General features: G+C 45.6%; 1 protein-coding gene across 18 annotated transcripts in view; it reads right to left on the minus strand.

The window, feature by feature from the left end:
- The window catches only part of nrxn3b (neurexin 3b), a 389,076-nt gene that overhangs the window by 264,126 nt on the left and 96,996 nt on the right, over positions 1 to 27,954 (minus strand). For 17 of the 18 annotated variants that reach the window (XR_004213678.1, XR_004213677.1, XR_004213676.1 and 14 more), the window contains exon 1: positions 2,510 to 2,758. The gene's annotated coding sequence lies outside the window, so the exon portion shown is untranslated. Of the gene's footprint in view, positions 1 to 2,509; positions 2,759 to 12,908; positions 13,023 to 20,472; positions 20,629 to 27,954 lie in introns of those variants that run through there. The other variant, XM_031872805.1, reaches the window with a different exon arrangement.

Here is a 27,954-nt window from a genome sequence, read left to right on the forward strand (position 1 = left end):
TGCATTGTATAATCATGACAGCAGCACAGAACCATGCAACACAATAGGGCCTTTAACCACCTGCCCTGAATAGTTAATCTTGCTGCAGCAGGCGAGCTATTGAATTCTAGTAACTGATACCTATGCTAATGCCCACGTGTGCACGCATGTGTGTCCCTGGGCCGGAGTGTGCATGTGTGTGCCTGTCTGACAGCACTGGGTTGCCTGGCTGGATCATTGTCTTTGTCTTAAGAGTGACTCTGTGAGACAGCAGAGAGGTTAAAAGGTTCTGTGTGGTGAAAATAACTCTGAACGCAGCTTGTCAATCCAAACCACCAACTATAGAGCTGTGTGCTGTGTCCGTCAATAAGCAAAGCTTGATATGCCCATGAAACCTGAGACTCCAGTCTGGCCCCCATTCAACACGACGTATTGTGTGCATTGCCTAACTGGGGCATCAAGTGTCCCAGTAAGGCAGGGAATGCTAACAATGCTAGCATGTTCACTCTCAGTCGGCTATAACGTGGCTAATATTCAATTACTTGACATTTGACTAGCTTAAAGCCAGATCAATATTCATACCATAAAGTATCTAACATATAGTAAAAAAAATGTCCACCTGCTAGCTAGCCTGTAGGCTAAGCTAAATCAGGCTAATCTGGTGAAAAGTGAAATATTATGCTGACACTTTTTCCACAGGCTTTTTATGACACGTGCCCTTTAGCTAACCCCTTAGCACACTGGAGAGTCTAAACAGCAATTTAAGAAGCTATTTTTGGCTAACGTTACTAAAGTAACTGACGTTACGTGTGTTTCACTGTCATTAACAGAAGCTTGTTTTTCTCTGCTAAACAAAAAAGTAGGCCACACGTTTCAAATTCGAAAGGTGCATCTACCTTATCTTATTCTTATCTTCGACCCGCAGCAGTAACGTCAGCTAACGTCAGCTCTTGTTCTTAAGTTTTAAGTAAGCTAGAATAAGCACATATTTTCCGAGATATAAATACTCGTTGAATTATTAAATAGAGCAGGATAGGGGATGACATGCACGGGACACCGTCACTGACTGGCCATAAAGATGCATCGATGCATCCATGTTCGCTGCTGCGGGGTTCTTGGCATGTATTGTAAGGCAGCCCGGTCCCCATCACTGGAGACCCCTCTACTCCCGCTGTGCTCCCTGTCTATCACAAGCTTCAGCCCGGAGTAACGATTTGATCCGACATCAGTCACAACAGACAAGCGTGTTTCCGGACCTGCTAGTCTACTGGTAAGAAAAAGTGAGGTTCAGGGACCACCTGGGGGCCTTTGGGGAGCACCAAGCGGTCACCAGCAAAAAACAAAAAACATTTTTTATTTCAGCATTTCCATTCATGTTTGGATATGCTTATTTATGTATTCATGTAACTATACCTCAAAATCATTCAAACCACACAAATCCCAATCAGATAGTCGTGACAAATTTAATTTATTTGCCAGCACAATGTGGCGCAACCAGGCCTTTTATGGTCGTGGAGTGAATTCACACATTAAAAAAGTTCCTTCTGTAACTCACTCAATGAACATTGGTGCAACCATACATGTTAATGAGCAGCTCACCGCTTACAATATGAAAGCTAAATTATGTCAATTTACATATACCTGCAATATTATTTTACTGAATAACAATCATCTGAGAAACATAAAGCTGGACACGAGGTCACTGTCAACTCTGCAGTAAGCAGAAAGACATTCTTGCAGGAGGCTTCATACAGTCTCTATTGAAAGCCCCGTTGGACCTTTCAATCCCACATGCTTTCACAAAATGAGTGCAAAAGCCAACGTTGTTATTCGCATCATTTTGATCAGTTTGTGGAATATTTGAAATCTTTAACTGAAAGTAAAGTGCTTTAAACAGACTGGAAATGCGACCCGCAGCCCCGCACGGAGGAATAAAACAGCGTGCTCCATTTCCCCGCCGCGTTCAGCTCTCCCTCTGCTTCTCGCACGGTGGCAGTCTGGCTGTTGCTCAGGGGTTTACAAGCCCCATGCCCAGAAAATTATGAATCGACATGTGATCAGGAATCGTGTTGATATTCGCAAGGAATCATTCCTAAATCGTAAGAAATTAGTTTCTGCTTGGTTACGGAGCTGTCCCCAAGAGAGACGCGACTCAGCTAGCTGAAACTTTCCGTCGCAGCGCTCTTCACTCATTCACCACTAATATGTTTGTCACAATGTCAGCGCTGATAAGTCTACGTGGTCTCCTGAGGTGTGAATTGTCCACTAATCACCCCGCTCCTCTATGGTTAAACTGCGAGTGAGAGCTTTGAAACTCACCATCCAAGCCATCCCATTGCGCAGCCCACCTCAGCCCAAACTCACCAATTCCACATCAGATTCACAGGAAAAGAAGGGAATTTCTTGGAGAAAGACTTCAGATCCCACAAAATAAGTAGCCTACATTTACAGAACAGCTAATGCATGATGGCTAAAACGGGATAAAAATAAATAAACAACGGAAAGCTTTTCAGTTTTAATCTGCTCCTACCTTTTCGTGCAGAGAGACGATTCCGGACGGATATATGTATAAATAGAGCAAATTAGAACAATCCAACGCAAAATTCCATCCAAAAACCGTCGTGTTTTTAATTATAGTCTGCCCAAGGCAGCGAGATGCTGATGCTGGTGATGAGGAGGTTATTATAAGTGAGGCGCGGTGGAGGGAACGGCAGCGGTCCTCCTTCCCCGGCTCAGTGAACGCGCATCTCTCAGCTCGGCTCACTCAGCGCAACTGATGATGGGCCCCTGGATTTCTCCCACACTGACGCTCTGACCCGCCTTCTCCACCGTACGCTGAGCAGTGGGAAAGTAATCATTCAAATTGGAGAGAGAATAAATGTAAAATGCCCTCAGGACAAATTATTAATAACGAAAACATCTTTCTTCCTTATACTTAGGTGTTTATATAGTTAGCGTCTAAAGGCTTTTAATCTGAGAATTTAGTATAGTAGCTTCCAAAAATGTCTAAAAGAGATTGCAGAGTAAAAATGTGGCTATATCTATAGTAAAATTCCAGATTTGTTCACATTGAGCTTGTTTCAGGAGTTCAATTCCAGCTCTGTCCAGGCTTCAGAACCTTGGACAGCGCCCATCCTAATGCCAGGGACCTGTCCTCGGTTCTGAACCTTCACAGTGCTCTGCTCTCAAATAAAATACCCTGCCACTTGAAAATGGTCTGTTGCACTTCCAATTTTAAGCTGTTTAGTATCATACAACTGAACACAGGCTTATGTTAGTGTGCAGGAGGCTGACGCATTGTATTTTAATAATGAATAATAATTTTAATAATTATAATGATGATTGTATACTGGACCACTACATGCAGTGTAGACTATCTACTGTAAAACATTTTACATGTCGTATAATGTTGTGTCAGAAAATGGAGGAGGGGGCTCTATCCCATTGCATAATGGTACCCAGGTGTGGCCAATATGGCCAATGATCCAGAACCTGTATATTTGCTACACACACTTTGTTACTGTGCATTCTTGACTTGACAATTCCTTTTCCAAAAGGATAAACTTCTGCTCTTTCACTCTCATTGCATACCATTGACTATATAGCACTGTTTTTATACTCTGGTAGCCTTCTGCCACTAGTGATGATAAGTGCTCTTGCTGTTACATAATACTAATTGAAAAACAGTGCTTACAAAGAGCTACAAGAAGAACATATAAAAAAAAGAGCAACCTGCATAAAAAGAAAATTAATGTGGCAAGAAAAATAATCCAAAGAATAAATCAAGATTAAAAACTAGTGTATCAAAGCAAATTGAGCTCATCTACGTCTTGCAGGCAGGATATTGAAGAAGTGCTTTGGGACCTTTTGTGTTGAGTCTAGACTTAGGGTCAGAGAGTAAGGTCCTGCCTGAGGGTCTTGACCTGATCTCTAACTTATGGGGAGCCAATAGGTCTTCATAAATCAGGGCATCAGACCACGCTTAAACATGATAAGTGCTTGCTACCAATGGCCAGTTGCTAAATCTGGAGATACACTGACTCTCTTTCTTTGGCACAAATTCAAATTCTAGCTGATGCACTGAGGAATAGCTCGAGGCGTAAGGGTGACTTTTGACTGAGGCAAGACTAGAGGGAGAGGAGAAGAAAAGCATCAATGACCTGATCTTGTTCTGTGAAGAATAAAACATGGACAGACCACAGAGACCTCACAAATTCTGGAGGTAGTACAACAACAACAAAAAAGTTTATTGACAACAGTGTGACGGAACTGTAAAATGATCTGAGACATACAAAACTTTCTAAACAGAAGACAAGGGCCTTTGCACCCAAATCGATGTTTTCAGGTGTTTCAGCTGATGATGATGGGATCATTTCCATGGTTATAAAGACACATCAGAACATGCTTAATTCACTACTCCTTCACTCAAGAGTTACAATTTATCTTTATTTATCTATTTATTTACAATTGGTATGTTTTCATTATGAAGTTATTATTTTACTCTTGTTAGCACTTTCTTTTATCACACTCATTTGCAACATCATTTTGTTCTGCTGTGCATTTGCCCTGTAAGTAGTACGAATGACAATAAAGGTAAACTTGAATTCTGATGAAGGTCAACTTTGACTGTTCTGAATAGGTTCTAATTATGATTAAAACCTATTCAGAACGCCAATTTAGCTCACCTTAAGATAAGGGCTAATCGTTCAAAGTATAGTCAAAACATGCATCTGCTTTGCCAGTATTTCGAAGCAGAAAACACGCAGATAGAAAAAAGGATTGGGCCCCTAAAGAACTACTATGGGGGTCTCCGCAGGCTCCACTGCAACCCTGACCTTGATGGATGAGTGTCTCTCTGCTTTCTGCTTGTTAAAATCATCACTGGATCATCCCAAAAAGATATGTCTTTTAATTCATAATGACTACAGTCACTTTTACTGTTTCAACTACTTTTACTGGTTTGAATAGATTGATACATTGGGCAGAAAGCGAGCTAGGTTAATATGTTAAAAAGCAAAACATTAAAGTTATAGGCCAGAAAGTGAACTAAGAAAAAGTGTCTAGAAAGTGATTTTCGTTCCACAACCTGGGCACTACTCGTTAAATATGTTGTTGCACAGAAAACACCGTTACAAATTTTGAGTTAAAAGTTCTCCGCAAAATATCCTGCAGTATTTTGTCCCGTGCCATAAATGTAAATAAATTAGAATGAAGATGACATTTTGGCTTCGTTCCAACAAGCGGCCACCTGATTGGTGTAGCTCCTAACAGGTAGCGGTTGGTCCACGGAAGCCTCATCAGACACGATCCAAATATGATTAAGCGAGAGAGGAACTATTGCCGACTTGAAACACTAATTAAGAAAAAAATGCAGGATGACACATGAAGAACTTTTTTTTCCTCGCTCAAAACCAATAGATCTTTTTAATGAAGTTGAAATGATTGAATGCCCCACTGAAATAAAGACTAATGTACTGAAAATGATGATGGTGTTATTAAAATGGAATTTGTACAACCAAATTGTATTTTAGGGATTTTTTTATAGCCAGTGCAGTAATGTTTTTCACGTTAAACAACATGAAACAATGTTGTTTTTTTTCCTTAGTTTTAATTAGTGTCACAGAAGTGTTTCACTCTGTTTATTCCCCAGTGCCAATGCATCACCTGGCTCATCCATGGGTTCCACACTAAAGCTAATCCAGTGACATTGTCACTAGGTCTAAGAGGCTATTTAAAATGCTCGAGTGATGAGAAGATCAGCAGCTCTCTCTAATGAGCAAGAGCAGAGAGAGACAGACAGCAAAGAGGAGTGGGACAGAGAGCTCTATCTCTAGAATAAATAAGTGTGTTACACGCAAACAACTAATCAGAGTATGCATGACCTTCACAGCCCTGACAAAAATGCACGCAAACAAGAGGATTTCCTCCACAAATATATCCCAAAAATCAAAGACAATAATGCCTCACGCTCTTTCTCACACACGACCCTCCTTTCCTCTATGCTAAAAGGCATAATAAATGAATTATTTCCCTTTGATAACATCTTCAAACTGAATTCAACACAAGCTTCTGGTTTACTTTAATAACACCCCAGCTACTTGTTCTATAATCATGAAATGAATTTCCAGATGCCACAACAACTGTTGTAATATTTACAATGTATTATTTATGGCAGGATGCAAATAAAAATGATTAATCATGTATCAAGCATATTCCTACTTTGTGTTGGGAGGCTTGGGACCATGCTTAGTCATCACGCTGAGCAATTGTATGCAGCAGTTGTGTCGTACATTGCTGTGACATGTGAGCACGCTCTAACATCCGAGAGTGGTTTCTCACTAGTGACATGTTGCCTCTTGCAACCCTGTCTTTGGTTACAGCTCTCAATGACTTCTTCCTCTCACTTTTTCTATTCCCCCCCTTTCTTCATAATTCTTTTCCAACTGACCATTTGCCGAAATCCCACCCTAAAACAGGAAATGTCCCATCACAGTTTAGCAATCATCATAACCAGGCACAGAGGGTGGTCTCTCTCTCTCTCTCTCTCTCTCTCTCTCTCTCTCTCTCTCTCTCTATATATATATATATATATATATATATTGTCCCTGATTTGATATGTAAGTAAGCTAAGCAGCAAACAGGGTATTGTTAGATATACTGGGAATCATCCCCTGAATTGGCAACTCCCCTCAGCTTTATGGAGCTACAGTGAGTTTAAACTCATTGTTTAGCTGTCCAGTGCGCAACTTTTGGTTCACTCTCACTGCTCTCACAGCTTGTTCTCGGCCTCTCGCTATTTTCAGCCAAAAGAGCCACACATAGTGGAGAGTATACAACTAAAGAGCCAGATGTGTCCCCCAGCAGTTAGAGAACAAAAACAGAGTGTAAAGGACAGTGAGTTGAACTTAAATTGACCAGGTAGCCAGAAACACAACTTCAAATTGATGGTAATGCTGCATATGTAAATAAGCTAATAAGTTATCCATTATCATTATTAAGTGTAAAATAAAGGGGCTAACTAGCTATCTAATGCTGTTTCTTTATGTCCATGTAATCTACATCATCATCATCATCAGCTGGTGAGAATGCTGATCTTTTGCCTGCAATATGCAGCTTAGCAGAATACCATGTATGTAGAAATCAAGCTCATATTTACAGTACCCCTTTACAGAATTCTCATTTTAATAAGAATGAAGTATTATTTGAAATGAAATAATGTTTTTTAGCAATTCAATGAGCTAACGTTAGTTTAATTAGCGAGATAGCTTCAGCTAATAAACTGATGTTTCTAGTCATTTCACCCACTAGATAAACACTAGAAATGATAAGTCTAATTTTCTCAACCAATGTCTAAAATCAATTGTTTCAACCAGTATAAAGAATTCCAAATGTTAAATCTGCCTTTGTTCTCATTGTAAACGGCATGTGTGCTGTGGGAGTGCAAAAGGCTTGACAGATGTAGCAGCAGTAAACAAGGAGGGGGCTTAGCAAATGCCCATTCCACTTTGCCGTAATCCCAAATCTTCATCTTTCTCCCTATAGCCATTGGTCTCCCCCTATTTTCTCCCTGGTTTAGTTTGCAGACATTGAAAAGGAGGATCCTTTTTCCCAACATACACACACAAGCACACACAGTCAGTCACAGTCAAGGATTCACTGTCCACCACTCTTGTTAGATCAGTGGCCTCGTGGCGCCCCTGCTGCCCCGATAGTGGGAGGTTTGGAGTGGAGTTTGATCTTCAGCTGACTCCTCTCTGCATGATACTAATTGCAGTCCTGCACAAAGAACTGTGCTAAGCCTCCATATACAGATACGGCACATGAGCTACTAACCTAGCCTTCAGTTTGAACATGGCTTATATTAAACCACAGACAGATGACATTTTGTCTATTTCTGCTATTTGGAGCTGTTTTGCTTCCACAAAACTTCTTTCAGACTGGTGGAAAGAGAACATCCAAAATAAACATTTAGGTGTTTATTTATTCTACTACTTTATCTATTTGTGTCTGTAGATTTCTCCTAAATTCACCAAAGGTTAGCAATAGATAATGTCTCATTTGCAAACATAAATTAAACATTTCAGAAAACTTATAATACAAAACAAAAAATTGTCCTGATGTCAGTAATCAACTGGGGAAGTTTCATGGTGATATCTATTAGTATATATTTGTTTACCCTATTCACATGTAGTGCCTTGCAAAATTAAAATTTGATATCAGTTTTTTTCTCAGACTCGAGCCAGAAATCTCAACTTTAGTAGCATTTAGATACACCAAACGTTCCAGTGTCATTTGTTCGTTCATCATTTATATTCATCATTTATATTCGCATATTTGTCTCGGTAAGAAGGCAAATAACCAGATTTCCCAGAAAGTCTAACATTAAATTCTCTGTTTGTCTTAAGTTCTAACAGCAGCCTGACTTCCACCTTTATGACCACAAATGATTATGCTAAGAGTCCAGGCTGAAGGTGTGAATGCTATGTGATGAATGTGTGTGTTATTCCCATTACTGTAAGCCCAACTAATACATTTCAACAAGCCTGCTGCCAGCAGGCACCACCTGCTAAGGCGTTATCAATAATCCATGAGCATCCTAATAATGCTGTATCATGGTTTATCACCTCCACACTGAAGGTCACATGTGTGTTTTCTCTCTCTCTCTCTCTCTCTCTCTCTCTCTCTCTCTCTCTCTCTCTCTCTCTCTCTCACACACAAACACAAACACAATGCAGATTGATCCTAATTACACTTATTTTACCTCAAATCGCAGCTGCCTGAATTACTGAAAAGGCTGTTAGAGGGTCAAAGTGATTACACTATCAAGGACATCTATTAGAATGCAATTTAGCCAGGTTGGGTCCTCAAACAGGCCCAGCTAACCTCTTTAATGGACATTCATTTATCTCCCCTTGTCTGGGAGCTGTTGCGTGCGAGGTCCGCAGCTTTGCTGCTAAACAGGATGGATGTGATATTTAGATCAATATTTCCGGCTTATGGGGAAAAATGTGACCCTATACAGATGATAAGAGGGTGATATTTCATTGTAAATGTCAGTGTAATGTAACCATCAATGCCCAGGGTGGGGGACTGTGCAAAACACTATACTGCATGGTGTAGTGGCTGTATTCTCTATACGCAGCAACCTACCATTGGTGGGCCGTCAGGGCCTGCAAGGCCTTCTCTGCTGGCCTAGACAGAATCACAAAGTTATAGCTATTTTATAATTTAATACATTTTCATAAATACACTACATGTATTATAATTTATAAAAATATTTTTCCCATTATCTTATTTTCTCATTCCACAGCTACTGTCTTCCTCAGTTGCTCTGCTTCCAGTGCAGCTTGTTTTATCCAATCAGATTTCACCTCTGTGTCTCTAGGTAAGAAGAGAGGCCCGAGGCCTGCAGACTCTCAGGTGAATCCATGTGCAGTTTAAGTGAATGGGGACGATATTGTTGATTGTCATAGTGTTCAACCAATCAGATCTTTAGTTACATGTTGAGCGTATTCTACCTAGCCATACGTGATTGGTCAGTGGGCTAGCCTGACATGTTGGGTGGTGACAATCCCAATATCTGCTGCCTCTGTGGAGCGGACATTTTTAGCCCTCAAACGCATTAAAACCTATTCAAGAAATACAACTGGGGAGGCTCGACTGTCTTCACTGGCGTCCATGAATCGAGAAGGACTTCTTACTGGAACTAAAACACACAGATGTACTGAACAACCGTGAGATTATAAACTCTTTGTTAACAAAGAAAGGAGGATGCACTTTGTCTTTAAATAGTGAACAGCAGCTCTGGTAAGTTAAATGCATTTGTTTTTACATCTGCAGTAGCTTTAATATGCTTGTATATATATTATTAGTTGTACAACTTGTTTTTATGAAGGTGGATTTTTGTTTGGTTTTATATGTGATAGGCACTATTGTTAAGTCCAATGTTGCTCTGGGGACATATTTAGTTGGTGCCAGTGCTGCCAACTTGACGACTCTCTCGCTAAATCTGGTGACTTTCCAAACCCTCATGGCAACTTTATTTGTCTAAAGCTACTAGCGACAAATCTAGAGACTTGTTCTGGTGTTGTTGGAGACTTTTCTGGTCTTTTGACTCTGACGTGAAAGCACGTACGTTCTGCACTGTGGTGAACGAGCAGCGGGAGCTGCCGTGAGCCGCCCCAAAGCACTCACAGGTGGCCACTCTCTCGCGCAGCAGTCCCAGCTGCAGTCAGAGCAGAGAGGAGACGCACTCTCGGCGTATTCATGTATCTGCACTCTGCAGTTAGTGCATTTATAGGTATTGAGCTTCATTTTTACACGAAACAAATAATAACCGTAGCTGTGTTTCAGCTGCAGGACAGCAGTGAAGGCCCAGGTATAAAATGCACGGCCCGCCACTGCAACCTACAGTATAGCACGACACATGAAGGCACTTCTCCCTCTCACACGGGTGTGAATCTATTTGAATAATGAAGAGAAGCACCTGTCAGGCTTGGTTATCTTGACACATGGACCGTAGTCCGAACACCTATATACATCTGAAGGGAGAAAGAGAGACAAAGAGATGGAGAGCACACTCACTACACTCGCTTATTTAACCACATACCTCAGAGCTTGAATAGTTAATCGTCAGAGAGGTGCCTGTGCCGGTGATGCTGCATTAATCACCGGCGTCACCATGAGAGAAAGTGCTGCTCTGAGAGGAGATCTATCAGTCTCACCACAGGTTTCAAATATGCAATTTGAAGAATATATAACGTGTTGGAGGGTGCTTGTATTCAAAAGCACTTTGCTGTGACGTGAGACCATTTATAGGATTTTGAGTAGTATTTTTGTAGTATGGAGGATCCCAGTACAGATTAAACTGTGAATTGCAACTGTTATGTCACAGTCCACCCACTGGGCTCTAAAGGTGTCTCTGTCTCAGTGCATTCTTTACGTCTGAGCCATCTCAGAAACTTACATGTAAAAGCACAAACAATGCCCATCAACCTCGGACCAAATCCCAATGCAACATTTTTCTGTGCCATGTTTCATCTATTAAACCTCTATTCAGAAAGTCCACGAACAGAGCTCGACGGTGTAGTAGGCTTCACCAATGAGCTGTTGTTGTAAACCCGTGTATATTTTGTAACCTTGTTGTTTTACATACCTGTCATCATCTCTGGAAGTCACGATATCTGTGACGCAAAATTGTGTATCACATTTTGTTGATTTAACTTAAGAACACTCTCCTGCTAGCATAGTCACAGGAAATTGCTGTGTTCAGACCTACAGTATGGACTACTGATTCTATCATCTCTACCAGAGTTAGTAGCATTGACAAATGAAAGACGGATGTGGGTGTCCTGGTGACTCAGGCCATGTGCTGCAATGATCTTAGCTTCTGCTTTCTCCTGAGCCATCTCCGGTAATAAAGCTGAATGCAATCAATCTCCAAAATAAAAGACAGAACAAAAAGATAAACCAAAATCCGAAAAAAAGCGTGGTGTTATTGTGACGTAGTCAGATGTTATCGTTTTAAAAGAAAAGGCTACATGTGAACTAATATGCACATCTTGCTAATGCCAAAGGTTAAGTGCTCATTTACTCCATGTCAAGGTGGGTGTAACACGAAATAAAAGTCTTGATATCAAAGTGAAATATTGCTTTGAGAGTAGCGTCTGACGCCTCGGATCCAGACGAGCAAAGGTCCTGGCAAGACACCCCCACCACCTGGGCATCCGGACAACCTGACACCTGGCAGAGCCCACTGTGCGATACCTAAGACTTTTAGACTACGGCCAGATGGTTGCACGAAGAGAGATCACACACGCAGACAAATGCAGTTCGGCATGCAGTTACCTCACACAAATAATTCATGTGAGCCAGATGCACTGCAGACCTACAGTCTTGCACATGCATACAAATGGTGCTGCTCATGTTCCTTGCATGTTCTGTATTCTTGTGAAGGTCAAAGACTTGTGCACTTGATACCAGACATAATGTTGCATGTTAGACTTTACATCAACTTTAAGTTGATGGAGAAAGATAATGTATCTTTCCAAAATTATAAAGGTTTCACAAACAGTCATATTTTCTCCATTTATGTAATTTACAACAAAATATATTGAGCATCCTTGCTATAATGTAAATATGATATACTATGTCAGTACTGGGCTGAGGTTCAAGCCCAGAGAAGGTTACAGCATATGTAATGTTTGTGACTTGTAAAAAGAAAGATGGTTCGTCTTGGTGACTCAAACTTTTTGTGCGGGAACAGAGACAGAGACAGAGCCCGGGCTCCACAAAGAGACAGAAAGACAGACACAGAAAGATACAGTGAAGCCCTCTGTCTCTCCTAAAGGACTTCAGAGGCAGTGAGTGAAACAAAAGCAGCCGCGAAGGGACAAACATAGTAATGAAAGCTTCAGGAGTTTGAAAAAGATGACACATTTCTTTCATTTGCAGAGAGAACGCTTGCTTATCAAAGCAATGTACAATGCAATGCTGAAGCGCGAGTCATTTTTTCTTTTGTTCTTCCTGCAATTGTACTGGAAATCATACGGCACATAAATCACGTGGACATTTCTTTATTTTCACCATGCACGCACCACTGCCATATGCTTTCAAGAGGGAGACCATTTGTTTTTCAAGGGGCCCTTGGAAAAGAGCTTTGATGCCATTCATGAGAAAGACCAGAAAGAGAACAGGCACATTTCATTGAAGTTGCCCCCCTTTGGATGATAAAGCCAATGTGTACTAGAGAAGAGGGGACACCGTCTTATATCAAAGCCTGACAATGACTCTTGGGTTTGTTGGAGGTGTAGTGCATCAGCGAGAGAGGAATCCCACTGCTCCCAGTCTTAAACAAAGGTGTAGTTACCAGTAAAACCAGCTCCACCCTCTCTCTGTCTCACTAAGATCAGTTCATTCATATTCCCTACCTTCCATCTTCAAGGCAATCACTCATGTCTCGGTCGTAATGGAAGGTACAGCAGTCACTTCGACCTAGCGAGATGGAGCGCCTATTATTTCCTCATTGCGTTGACGGATGATTCCTGGATACAATAGAGAGAGAGAGAGAGAGAGAGAGAGAGAGAGAGAGAGAGAGAGAGAAAGAGATAGAATATAAGGGAGAAGGGAGAAGGGAGAAGGGTAATGTTCAGGCTGCTAATGTTTGCTTTCAGATTTGAAATAAAGCTGCTGCGGGAGATAGGAGACAGATCAATCAATGCAAAGAGAACAGGGTTAGAATTCTGGGTCTAAGCAGGTGATTTGTCTATGGGCTGAAATGGAATTGGACATTCATACAGGAACGTTATGAATATGGAACCAGGCAGTGACTTTGAAAATGACACAGTTCAGAATGAAGCGCTTTCAGTATGCCACAGCGACTGCAGTAGGAACAAGTGATGGAGTCTACGAGGCAGCCATTTTCCAAAGCCTGTGTATGAATCCCTCACAAAGGGCTTGGGTTCACCTCCTTTGGTGTTTTATGTGCCGTGATTTTTCTTCCTCCGCAACACTTGCTGACTTCACAGCTCTTAATTGAAGAGAATACAAAGACAGAAAGGAACTAGAAAGTTGATACTTTATCCCAGAAAAAGATTGTGTTCTTCTGTACTTTTTTTTTTCTTACTCTCTATGAATACATTACTGAGACGGCCTATTGAAAGAGTAATTGACCACTCTAATCGTTCCTCCTATCGATATATACCGGCCATGAAGAAGGCTCTTCCTAACGTGACTTACATACAAAGATAGCGGAACAAAACACAGTATTGCTCCATGCAAAAATGCATTCTAGACTCCAGCTATAAATTTATAGTTATAGTTGTTCACCTGCACCTCACTGCAGCGCTGCACCTGAAAACTGAGCTGCACGTTAATGCTAGCAGGTGCTGACACGTCAAAGAATACACCCAACATGTCAAACTAAAGATCTGATTGGTTGAACACTATGACAATCAACAATATCATCCCCATTCACTTAAACTGCAAAGGGATTCACTTGTGAGTCTGCAGGCCTCAGGCCTCTCTTCTTACCTAGAGACACAGAGGTGAAATCTGATTGGATAAAATCTCTACTTAAAACAAGCTGCACTGGAAGCAGAGCAACTGAGGAAGACAGTAGCTGTGCAATGAGAAAATAAGATAATGGGAAAAATATTTTTATAAATTATAATACATGTAGTGTATTTAAGAAAAAATATTAAATTATAAAATAGCTATAACTTTATGATTCTGTTTAGGCCAGCAAAGAAGGCCTTGCAGGCCCTGACGGCCCACCACTGGTGTTCATTTGTCTATGGTGTCGTTGTTACGATATGGTTAATATTGTTCCCTCTGATGTGAATAATATTTGAATGGTGCTCTTCAGTGTGCGGTGGAATACGTGTTTTAGCACCGCAGTGTTGCTGGATTGATTTGTCATGCTTTGTTGTCATATAAATATATGTGACTGGTTCTTGTGAGTTTGTTCTTGTCATTGTGTTAATTACATTGATTTTGACTATATGCATTGTACGTTAATGACAAAGCATCCCGTCATGCATGAGGTTAGGGTCGGACATTTGGTTTACTGTTTGGGCTTTTTTCTTTAACTAAGCAGGTACAAAGGTCTGGAGAAATGGGGATTGTGTGGCGATTGCTTTAGCCTGTTTGAATCAGCAAGGAACAGCTCAACGCTGCGGGGAGAGTTTGTAGCGTGTGTGCTGCTGTTGTTTTCCTAGTTTAGCGCGCCTCCCAGTACACAGGCGCCTCACCAGAGTACAATGTTTTGTTTCCGGGGTCAGAGTGTCTCTTATGTGATGGGTTGCCAGTTTGAGCGAAGTCCACCAAAAACATATTTCCCACAAATTAAGCTTCTTCATTTTCCAAATGTACTAGTAATATTCAAACGTATTGTTCTGTTCGTAAGCCTCGTACCGAACGGTTTAATACGAATACGTGTATTGTTACACCCCTAATAACCTGTAGCTGTGGCGTCATAATGAGGTGGTTCAACTGTAGTAGGACAGCACTGAAGGCCCAGGTATAAAATGCACGGCCCACCACTGAGTACCATGCACATTGGTAATCTGGAAAATGAGAGTAGGAGTGTGAATGTGAGCAATATATGTACTCTGAAACGTAACAACGGATAGTTGCGAAGGGAGCAGCTGGATCCAGAGACTGGCGAAAGGCAGGGATAGTGCAAGGTAAGGTTTGGAAAGTTCCATTATAAAGGGCGTGGGGGAGTTAAAGAGGTCTGGAAGGTTCCATTGTAAAGAGCATGAGGGTAATTGAATGTGTCGAAAGATTAGGGGACAGATGTCACCTTGAGAAGTTACTAATTTGAGGAAGGATTTGTTTTATTTATTCATGTCACGGGAGTTCACGGTTAGGACCCAATAGCAAGACCACAGGAGACAGAAGTTGGAATGAACAGGTTTTATTTAGCCTGAATAAAGATGACAGGAAGGTGTGGAGCCCGTGGTCCGACACCAGAGAGTAGGCAGATCGACGGTGTGAGTCCCGTGGCTCGACACCGGAGGGCTGGCAGCTTGACGGTGTGAGTAGTCCGTTAACACAACAGAGGGCAGAGCGGCGGTGTGTAGTCCGTTAACACAACGGATGGCAGAGCAGCGGTGTGTAGTCCGTTAACACCACGGACGGCAGAGCAGCAGTGTGTAGTCCGTTAACACCACGGACGGCAGAGCAGCGGTGTGTAGTCCGTTAACACAAAGGAGGGCACGGGGGATTCCCGGACCGACGGACACCGGAGGCAGGCGCTCGAGGCCGAAGATGCAACGGGGTTGAAGGGGTTGAAGCGGGTGAAAGACGGTACGACCTGACAACCCCAGACTGCAGGACCAGAGTTTATATAGTGCCAGGGAAAGCGTTAGTGGGACCCGAGTCTGGTGTGTCAGCCTGCAGGAGGTAATCGGCTGGAGTGGCTGCAGCTGTGTGGCCATGGGAGGTGTCTGGTCTGACAGGGATCCTGACAGTACCCCCCCCTCAAGGAACGGATTCCAGACGTAGCTACACCGTCCAGAACAACAAACAAGGGTGGGCGGAGGGGGTCCGGAGGAGGGACGTCCCAGCAGATACAAAGCCAACCAGGGTGGGCGGAGGGGGTCCGGAGGATGAGTGACTGGATCTGACCAGCCACGGGGCCGCAGAAGAGCTTCGGCCACAGGTGCTCCGGCGGACGGCCAAACTTGCTTCGGACACGGGTGCTCCGGCGGACGGCCGGGCGGGCAGAAGGGCTCCGGACACGGGTGCTCCGGCGGATGGCCGGGCGGGCAGAAGGGCTCCGGACACGAGTGCTCCGGCGGACGGCCGGGCGGGCAGAAGGGCTCCGGACACGGGTGCTCCGGCGGGCTGGACTCGGACTCTCTGAGTCGGGGCTCCGGGGAATAGGATGCTGGTCCAGTGGTGGCAGGAACTGGAGGTCGCTGCAACCCGAAGGCGGCGGCAGGCACTGGAGGTCGCTGCTGCTCCGAGACGGCAGCGGCGGCAGGCACTGGAGGTCGCTGCTGCTCCGAGACGGCAGCGGCGGCCGGGACTGGAGGTCGCTGCTGCTCCGAGACGGCAGCGGCGGCCGGGACTGGAGGTCGCTGCTGTTCGGAGTAGGCGGCGGCCGGGACTGGAGGTCGCTGCTGTTCGGAGAAGGCGGCGGCCGGGCCTGGAGGTCGCTGCGGTTCGGAGACAGCGGCCGGGACTGGAGGTCGCTGCGGTTCGGAGACGGCGGCGGCCGGGACTGGAGGTCGCTGCGGTTCGGAGACGGCGGCGGCCGGGACTGGAGGTCGCTGCGATTCGGAGACGGCGGCGGCCGGGACTGGAGGTCGCTGCGATTCGGAGACGGCGGCGGCCGGGACTGGAGCTGGCTGCGGTTCGGAGACGGCGGCGGCCGGGACTGGAGCTGGCTGCGGTTCGGAGACGGCGGCGGCCGGGACTGGAGCTGGCTGCGGTTCGGAGACGGGGCGCCGGGACTGGAGGTCGCTGCGGCGCAGAGGCGGCCGGGACTGGAGCTGGCTGCGGCGCAGAGGCGGCAGGAACAGGAGCTGGAGTTCGCTGCGGCTCCGAGGCAGCAGCTAGATATGGTGTCGGCCGGAATGCCGTCCGAATACGGGGAGCCGGAGTTGGCCGGACCACCGAGTGTTCCGCTACACCTTCTTGGCCCCGTCTCCGGCTGAGAAGGTGCTTAGCCACATAATTGGAGGCCACCGGAGGATCAAAAACTCTCCTCAGATCCTCCACAAAGTCCACAAAAAGCACAGCATTTGGCCGATCAACACTTAATGTTCTCGCGGCCCAGTCCACAGCCCTTCCCCGCAGTAATGCAACCACGTAGGAGACCTTGGACCCGTCCGAGTCAAAAGTCTGAGGCTGACGGTCAAATACCCATTGGCATCGCAACAGGAAGCCCTGGCACTACCCCAGTGTTCCGTCATAGGGATCTGGAGCCGGCACGGGGGATTCCCAGACCGGCGGAGCGAGGACAGGAGGGAATAGTGCGGGTGCTGGAACTGGTGGAGACTCTACTGTCCGGGCTAGTTCCTGCACGAAACAGCTAATCCGAGAAACTTCAGCGGCGAAACTTCTCATCTCCTCCAGCAGACTGTTAGGCCTGTACGGCGTAGCTGCTCCTGTGGTTGCTGGGTCCATTATGGTCAGGTCGTTCTGTCACGGGAGTTCACGGTTAGGACCCAATAGCAAGACCACAGGAGACAGAAGTTGGAATAAACAGGTTTTATTTAGCCTGAATAAAGATGACAGGAAGGTGTGGAGCCCGTGGTCCGACACCAGAGAGTAGGCAGATCGACGGTGTGAGTCCCGTGGCTCGACACCGGAGGGCTGGCAGCTTGACGGCGTGATGTCCCGTAGCTCGACACCGGAGAGCTGGCAGCTTGACGGCGTGAGTAGTCCGTTAACACAACAGAGGGCAGAGCGGCGGTGTGTAGTCCGTTAACACAACGGACGGCAGAGCAGCGGTGTGTAGTCCGTTAACACCACGGAGGGCAGAGCGGTGGTGAGTAGTCCATAAACACAAAGGAGGGCACGGGGGATTCCCGGACCGACGGACACCGGAGGCAGGCGCTCGAGGCCGAAGATGCAACGGGGTTGAAGGGGTTGAAGCAAGGGGAAAGACGGTACGACCTGACAACCCCAGACTGCAGGACCAGAGTTTATATAGTGCCAGAGAAAGCGTTAGTGGGACCTGAGTCTGGTGTGTCAGCCTGCAGGAGGTAATCGGCTGGAGTGGCTGCAGCTGTGTGGCCATAGGAGGTGTCTGGTCTGACAGGGATCCTGACAATTCAGTGTTTTTGTGACGGTTCAGGGTTTACCGTGTGGGTTTAGGATTGGAGCAGAGACTCAGGCGCAGACTTAGACACAGGACACAATGAGAGGTAAAATGCAAGGCTCTTTACTGGGCACTTAAGCATACACAAAAACAACTCCAACCAGGAGTGGAAAAAATCCAACACGAGAGATGACCACAGGAGAGCGAAGAGTCCACGGGGAGGAAAAACGACAAATGATAATCCGGCAACTGGAACAGGGCAAGCAGGGGAGTATAAGTATGTGAGGAGGGATGAGCGGATTGCCGGCAGGTGAGTGGAAATGAGTGGGGTTTGCAGAGGGAAAAACCAGGGGCAGGTGATTTGGCACAGGTGGAGAGAATGAGCATGATCAGGAGAGACACACACACACACACATAGCCAAACCCAACCGTGACAGTTACTTTCAGAAGGTAAATGTTTAAAACTTCAAACACACTTTTCACACCTCTTCGGGATAAGATAATAATACAGTATCTACAGGAAGATAATTTATGTGGTTGTGTGACTGTCAGAAAGCACACATGAGCAAGTGTGTTCCTATTTGCAATGAAATGTGTAATCTTTGTTGTCATTAATAAATGTCAAAAGCACAGGCATAGTTCAGTATTAAACTGAGCAATTTAGCGCAGCCAGTTGTTGTTGAATCACACCTATTTAGTCCTAAATCAAGCTGCGCCCTATGAATCAGCTGTGCCCTTGTGATTCATTGCAGCTGATTTGGATCTGAAACGTCCTTCCCTCCCACTTATGCTATCTGATTGGCTTTCTGATGTAGCTTCCTACCATCTTCTTCCATTTGTCTGATGAGGAGACTATTGATTACTCATGCAAACAGATGGACAGACAGATGGACACAGAAATAGTGACAAAGAGAGGAATAAACCAACCAACAGACAGGCAGCAATACGTGTGAGTCAACGTGTGTGTATAAACGATGGAACACTATTTCACTGAGATTACTCCTTTAAGTTCACATACTTACACAATTTCTCAACAATTCACAAACACAATATTGCATGAAAATGAAAAAAAAGATTAATGGCTTAATCTTTAAAAGTGCCAAAGCCACACTGTTTCCAACCTTGTTTCTGGGTATGCATTCACTACCATAAACTAAACCTCGAAGAAGCAGCTAAGAAATGGAAACATTTCCAAGAAAAAACTTCAAATAGGCAGAGGTCCTTTCTGTTCTGTGACGGCATAATGAACATTTTTTACATTAAGTGGCATGGCTCTAGGGAAGATGTCGTTTGGTCTGTTGGCCCATCACTTTGGTCTAGACTGAAACATCCCTGTTCCCCTCAGGATGAACTAAAACAACTAATGCCCTGACTTTTCATCTAGTGCATTCCCATCAACCTCAGGTGTACTTTGTGTTTAGACAGGTTAACGTAAACATTATCAGCATTGTGAACGTTACTATAGCTTGCTGCTGTTAGCATGTAGCTCTAAGCATCATTGTGTCTAAGTACAGCCTCACCGAGCTGCTGGTGTGGCTGTAGACTCTTAGTTTTGTTACCTGACATGCAGTGTTGTCAATGATTATCTGGATAAATAACTTAGACAAAAAACTCCTAAAACCTCACTGCCTCACTGGTAGGTCAGTCCAAACCACTCTGGCAGTGCAGCCAGACTTCAAACCCACAGGACTTCATTCGTTACAGAGTTGTAACAAGCAGATACAGAATACATATTTATGTAATGTTGTCAAATAGCGTTGATTAAAGTGATTGTTTCTAACGGAAAGCTATTTAAGCAAAAATAAAGCTGTATCTTGAGAGTTTACAATCAATTCACTGAAGATGTTTTTATTTTTTCTCAAAGACTGAGCGACATCCTGGCAGATACAATTGCAATAACAAGACAAAGATATACACAGTAAGCAATATACACAATATAATTTCCTCCAGATTGTTTTTTCTAAAATAAGAATACAAGTTGAATGTTAAAAACTGATGTATTTTCACTACATTCATCTGATGTTTTCTGAGTTGCCCTCTGAGTTACTTCTCTGAGATGAGCACCCCCCCCCCCCCACACACACACACACACACTTTCTGACTCCCCTTCCTCTGCAATCAAACCCGTCTAAGACAGGGCTGTAAGGAAGCTGATCTCCTTTAATTCTCCGGGTCTAGGAGGAGACAGACAGAAAGAGTGAAAAGGAGGATTCACTCACCAACAGCCCCAGTCCTCTCATCCTGCCGCCAGAGCACAGTTGTTTCCCTCAGAACTTCTGTATTCTTCCCAGGGCCAGGGAGATGTGGTGAACGAGAGGGGGGAGAGGGAGGAAGGGAGGGAGGAAGAAAGGTGTAAGGAGAGGCAAGAACAGGCTCTGCATACAGACACAGATTTTGTGGAGAAAGAGAAGGACTCAGAGGGAAAACAGGGAGAAAGAGAAAGGGTAGAAAAGTCAGGGATTAGACACAAAAATAGATTTGAACAGCCTCAGTTGAGTCTCTGCCATACTGTCTAAGTAGTAGTTGAACATGAGGCTTTAATATAATTAAACAGACCTTTGGTTGTGAGTCACATGTGCTCTTTGGCACCATTTGAAAAGAGTTTCAGTATATAGTAGGAAAGTGGTTCCAATTATCTAGCTGTTAATAATTCTAATTACAAGTCAGGGACCGCTCCTGTATATAATGTACTTAAGCACCTTTTGTTTTGGCTGCACCCAGAGAGAGGAAGTGAGAGGGGGGTAGCAGGAGACTTCTGCTTCTTAGCCGCAGCTTCTAATTGATTTGGTTGCTTAATCCTTCTCGGATTGAGTCAGGGAGAGACTGCAGGTTGATTGAGGAGTTTGAATTCTCCATGTGAGACGTGGCAGCAGCAAGGTCATTCAATTGAATGTGAATCTGTGGCCGCTCATGTTTACTCTGAAGACTGAAGCCAGGACTCTCAGTCTGTTAGGACAGATCATCAGCGAGGCCATCGATTGCAGTCTGTTTGTTTGTGCACACGTTGGCTCTCTGACGACGTTGCGTCATCTGTGGTTTTTGTAGCTGCTGGAGTAGACTGGAGCAAATATCCAACAAATGTCCATTTTCACACATGTTCCTCCTTACCACACTTTACTGCGCTAACCCCTCCTTTTCCACACAGCTCATCCGCCCCTTGTCCTAGATGAGCGGAGCAGCTAACTTCTCTGGCAGTGGAAGAGAATATCCACGGCAGAAGTGACTATGGGTCTCTTGACATTATGAGGTTAAGCACAAAAGAAACACATATTAAGGCTTAGCTCTGGACTAATATTGGAATGTGACCATGAAAGACATTTCTAATCTTCTCAGCCAAAATCACATTAACTCCCCACATATATTTTCTCCACACTTACATAGCCAAGTCTGGGAACATTTTTAATAAGTAACTTTCCTTCTTCCACTCCGGCTGGTGAAGGACAGGACAGGAAATACGAGAAATGCTTCTGCTTTAAGTAATCTGCTCTGATTTTGGAAGCGGGGTGAATATTTTGCACACTTGAGCATGCATAGTTGACTTTCCTCAACATGTCAGGGCAAAGAAAAAACAACAGTCCACACTAAACATAAAACAGCTCTCCGGACAGGAATATAAGAAATGGCACCCTCCTCAAATGTGAAGCCATGCAGGACTCTATAGAAGACAGATGATTGGCTGTCAAGATCTTTCTAAGACTCGCTGATCATCACACCAAGCACGCAGACTCTCTCTCGGGTCCTCTGGGGGGTTGTGAGAGCTCGATCTACACAGCAAGGGAAGGAGGGAGGAGCGGGAGTGAAGAGGAGGTAATTTGGAGCTGCTTTATTGAGGAGAGGGGTATGAAAATGAGGGACGCACATATGATCTACTACAAGAGCCACTCTATTAACCTGTTCATAACATTCATAATCACAGCGCATGCACTTTCTACCCATATGTTACATTTCCATAAATGATAAACATGCCCCTTTCTGTCGCTATAACACATGTTTATGATGTCAAATGCAGATATTTCCTGTGCTGAAGACCCACACTTACTGTTGAGGAAGAGAAAGCCAACACCAGTAAGAGCACATGCTCTTACTGTCGAGGCACAAATTAATCTGATTGCTTGTGTCTTGATTCTATTACACTGTGTAACTGTGCACTGTGTTCTGATTCTGATTCTGATTCTGATTCTAACTAGTGGAATCGAACTCCTCCGAGGCCGCAGAGTCAGAGTCCCCAGCGGGTGGGCGGAGGGGGTCTGGAGGTAGGGTTCCTCGGGCCTGGAGGAAGGGCCCTCATTGTCTGCACAGGGAACCTGCTGGGCGTTCCCGGCAGGCGTCTTAGTCCTGGAAGGTTGTTCCAGGTGCTGTCGATGAAACCTGGCAATGATTCGGGGGTCGCAGATGTTACGAGCCGGAACCCATTGCCTCTCCTCCAGACCGTATCCCTCCCAGTCCACTAGGTACTGAAGACCTCGCCCCCAGCAGCGGGAGCCCAGCAGGTGGAGGTAGACTGGACCTGCAGAGGCGAGGAGGTGGAGGAGGTGGAGCAGCCGGCACCAAGGGACTCTCCCAGACAGGTTTGACCTTGGATACGTGGAACGTGGGGTGGATGCGCATGGCTCTGGGGAGCTTGAGCCTCACTGTCGCCGGGTTGATAATCCTCTCGATCTCAAAAGGCCCGATGAATCTTGGGCCCAGCTTCTTGGACTCTACCCGCAAGCCGGCCGGAGCCTGGTGAGAAGGCTTGTGCTGATTGGAAACTTGGCAGGCGTTGATGAATTCCCTGGTGTCCTCGTTGAGCGAGAGCCACCAGAAACACTGCCGCAGAACATCCTGGGTCCTCTGGATGCCTGGGTGGCAGGTGTGCCCACTGGAGGATGTCGGACCGACGGCCCTGAGGGATGAACAGGTGGTTAGGAGGACACGTGCTGGGATCGGCTTGATCTAGGGATTAAGCCGCTCTCAAGGTTTCCTCAATCTCCCAGGTGAGGACAACTACTTGGCAGGAGGCAGGAAGGATGGAAGAGGAGCCAGAGGTAGGTTCCTCCTCCCCCTGGAACTGACGGGAAAGGCATCAGGCTTGACATTGCAGGACCCAGGATGATAGGAGAGCGTGAAGTGGAACCGTGTGAAGAATAACGACCACCTGGTCTGTCAAGAATTGAGTCTCTTGGCTGTGAGGATGTACTCAAGGTTCTTATGGTCGTTCCAAACCAGGAATGGGAGCTTGGTCCCTTCCAGCCAGTGACGCCACTCCTCCAGGGCCAGCTTCACTGCTAGTAGTTCCCGGTTGCCAATGTCTAGTTTCTCTCGGCGGGGGAAAGCCGACGCGAGAAAAAGGCGCAGGGATGGAGCTTCTGGTCAGCGGCAGAGCGTTGGGACAAGACACCCCCAACCCCTATGTCGGAGGCATCCACCTCCACCACAAATTGTCTGTCCGGATCCGGGACTTGGAGGATGGGTGCTGAGGTGAACCTGGACTTCAGGTTCTGGAAGGCCTCTTTGGCTGCAGAAGTCCAAAGGAAGGGAATCCTGGAGGAGGTGAGGGCAGTGAGTGGGGAAGCGACAGCACTGTAATTCCTGATGAACCTCCTATAGAAATTGGCGAACCCCAGGAAACATTGAAGCTGCTTGCGGGAGTTTGGGACAGACCAGTTAGTGACGTCAGTAACCTTTGCGGGGTCCATCTTGATGCTGCCCTGGGAAACGATATATCCCAGGAATGAAACCCTGGGAATGTGAAAATCGCACTTCTCCGCCTTCACAAATAAGGAGTTCTCCAGTAGGCATTGAAGCACGGACTGGACTTGATGCACATGTTCCTCTTGGTTCTTGGAAAAGATCAGGATGTCATCGAGGTAGACGAATACGTGCCGGTCCAACATGTCCCGTAGCACGTCGTTCACCAGGGCCTGGAAGATGGCGGGGGCGTTGGTTGAGCCGAAGGGCATCACAAGGTACTTGTAATGTCCTTTTGGTGTGTTGAATGCCGTCTTCCACTTATCCCCCTCTCTGATCCGGACCAGGTGATAGGCGTTGCGGAGGTCGAGCTTGGAGAAAACGGTGGCTCCTTGAAGTAACTCAAAGGCTGTCGCGATGAGTGGCAAGGGGAACCGGTTCTTAACCGTGATCTCATTCAAGTCGATGCAGGGTCTGAGGGTCTTGTCCTTCTTCTCCACGAAGAAAAATCCAGCCCCTGCGGGAGAGGACGAGGGGCGGATAAGACCGGAAGCCAGGGAGTCGTTAATGTAATTGTCCATCGCCTCTCTTTCAGGAGCAGACAGGGAATAAAGGTGCCCCTTCGGTGGGAATGTACCAGGATGGAGGTTGATGGCACAATCATAAGGACGGTGGGGAGGCAGAGCCATGGTCTTGGACTTGTTGAAAACCTCCTTAAAGTCCAAGTATTCAGCGGGAACCCCCGTATGTTTTGTTTGTTTATTTATTTATTTATTTTTCAGGGACAATGAACACCAATCGACAGTTGAACTGTAAGTGAGCCAGAGTTAGCCAGAAAGGCTAATTTACATCTGCTGTCCCTGGCCAGGTGTTTCAAGGCAGCCTAAAATAACAAAGTCTCAAATAGAAACGGAATTAAAATTCATAGACAAATGGACAGCAACGTATAGACAAAACCAATACAAAAGAAAAGTGTATGACAGTAAAGCAGAGCAGACATAACAGGCTGCAGCATGCATCAGGCAGAACAAACCCACCTACAGTACAAGCACATATACAGTATAACACTGAAGCACATAACATACACATCAAAAAATGGAAAATAGCAACACTGAACAAGACAAATGCACATATAGGCAAAACAAGTTCAGGCGTGGAACTGGTGAGAGAGGAACCCCGTGGTGCGGCGGCTTGTTTCAGGCAGACTGGATGACAGGACTGGCTCCAACCCCGAAAAGCCCCCATAGTCCAGTCGATGTGAGGATTGTGTCAACGCAACCAGGGGTATCCCAGAATGAGGGGGCTGCAAGGGGTCTGCAGAATGTGGAAGCTGATGGTCTCATGGTGGTTGCTGGACAGCAGCATCTGGACCGGAACGGTGCATCACAGTCCCCAGAAGATGACCGTCAAGGGCGCTGGCTGGAACAGACTGGGGAAGAGGTATCCGGTCGATCCCCAACTGTGTAGCGAGTTCCTCGTCCATAATGGACGCATCTGCTCCACAATCCAGGAAGGTGGAAATGGTATGGGAGCCCCCGGGTAGTAGTAGCTGGGCATGGAAAAGTGGTAGTTGACAGGCGGAGGGTCGGGAAACTGCTCGGCTCACCAATACTTCCTTATTTACTAGTGAGCCCGGGCTTTTAACGGGCAATTGTGAGCAAAATGACCCGCCTGGCCACAGTACAGGCACAGTCACACTGGATGTCCATGTTCCATGAACTTAATCGTGCCTTGGTCCGGAATTCGATGGCATAGTCCGTGACAGATTGGTGGCCCTACTGAAGCCTCATTAGCCCTCCGGTTACATCTGGTCCCATGGACACCACCCCAAAAACCTTGCGTAGTTCGACTGGAAGGAAGCACAGGCAGTAGTACGACAATCCCATTCCGCCGCTCTCCACTGGTGAGCTCTCCCCGTCAGGTGGTTGATGGTAAACACCACTCTGGCGTCTTCTGAAATATGAAGGTGCGGGGCTGCAACGCGAATAGGATGGAACAGTTCGTCAGGAATGCGTTGCAACCCTCAGGATCCCCAGCGTAACATTCCGGCTCCCCCACCCGGGGATCCGAGACCGACAGAGCGTGCTGGTTCAATTCCATAGTGGACCGAAGCAGGTGACAGCGACCACACCGACAAGTTGTGTCTGCCATGAGTTGCTGTACCTGGTCAATCAAGGTGGTCAGAATCTGGTTCTGAATCGCCAGGGTGTGGCGAACCTCGGCAGTGTTGGTGACCACCAGGGTCTCGTGTCGCTGTATCGCCTCTTCGATCATCATGGACCGGGCCTGTGATGTGGTGTCGTATGCTGGATCCATGTTAAGGCCAGATCGTACTGTAACGGGTGTGGTAAGGACCCAGGAGCAGTATGGCAGACACACTGGATAGTTGGAATCAAAGCTTTATTTTCAACTGGACACACAACAGGTAACAGTCTTTGTTTAGCACAGATGGATAATCCCACACCGTGGAACAACAAGCCGTTAAGGGAGAAGGCAGACAGAATGCCGAGGAAACAGTGGCAGGATCTCGTGGTCGGAGACAGAAGACTGAGTGAATTACCGGGGCAGAGGCAAGGTGGATAAGTCCAAAACAGGCAGGGTCGGTAACGGGAAATCAGTTGGAGGGTATTCGCTGGAAGGTCTGGCATGAATGTGGAGAACGATTTGGCAGTGAGTGTGTGTGTGACTGGGGTCTAAATAGTGAGTGCAGCAGAGTGCGCAGGTGAGAGTGATGAGCTGATGAGGTGGGTGTGACTAGCACGTGCACTGAATAAGCTGATTAGGTGAGTGAGAGATAAACAGGATAGTAGTGGCAGAGCTGTGACACACTGTCTTGATTTGAAAAATGTGTTCATCTCATCAGCCTCGATCACTTTTGTACCCTGAGTTGAGTCTGAACACAGCATGTGCTATCAATCAAAGCTTTATGTTACAGATGTCAGAGGTTAATATGAACTTTGGGTTGGGGGTGTGGTTTGGCAAAGAGTTGGTCAGTTCTATCACATGAGGCAAGATCATGGCTTTAAAGAGCAGTGGACATAATATTCCATTCTAATTAAGATGCTCAAAGAGCACACATGCACCTGATGCACATTGCATCCTAAAAGTTTACTAAAAGTTCTTCAGGATTTCACAATTTTGGGCTCTTAGATCTCTAGACGAGCACAAACAGTATAAATGTTTGCAGTAATATTCATCTTCGACCAACTTTACAGTTATGCGAGCCTCCTCCCATTATATACAATTATTAAAGAAAAATGATACAGTATGGCCCGAAACAATTCTGTCTTGTATTCTAATGAAAAGCATTCAACAAAGATACTGATGTGGAAAATTGTGTTGGAAAGGGATTTGTAATGTTGGTCTCAGGCTTATTGTAGATTCACACTATTTGCCAAAATGTAATTGGTCAGTTCTCCACCCATGAAAAGTGACTAATTGAAATGCAGACTCCCTAAACATTAGAGGAGAAGGGACTTTCTGTTAGGACAAAGCTGGACTATGCTTTTTATTTGATATTCCTTGGAACAAAATCATCAAAACTGACTTCCTGGATAATTCATTTCACTGGTTTTAGTAACCCAGTGCAGTGTTAATTAACATGCCGTAAAGCAGCTATCAAGCTCCCATTTGGCCACTGCAAACTAGCATTCTGCCAAAGTAATGGCACATAGTGTAGCTCTGGATGTTTAACAGTAGTTTCATGGGTAGTGATATCAGAGGTAGATATTGTGGCTGTGATAATAGCTGTTGGACTGCCAGCAGCAGGCCTCCAGATAGGAGTCTGCATGAGCTATTCCAAAATAGAGCAAAAGCAGATAAGACTCTAATCTCAGTAATGGCAGAAATGGCTTTTCCGTCCCCATGGAAACGGATGAGGGTCAGTAAGCCATGATTGTCCTGGTGTAAGCCCAAACACATGGCTGGGAGGTAGGAAATACTGCTCTCCTCAGAGTGCATGTTTTGTTTCTCCAGCAGCGGAAGACTTTGAAAGTCTCTCCCAGTTTCAACAGAAGGCTTGATTTGTCTTG

Source organism: Anarrhichthys ocellatus, unplaced genomic scaffold (genome assembly GCF_004355925.1).
Source record: "Anarrhichthys ocellatus isolate YVR2014 unplaced genomic scaffold, GSC_Weel_1.0 scaffold66, whole genome shotgun sequence".
Lineage (NCBI taxonomy): Eukaryota > Metazoa > Chordata > Actinopteri > Perciformes > Anarhichadidae > Anarrhichthys > Anarrhichthys ocellatus.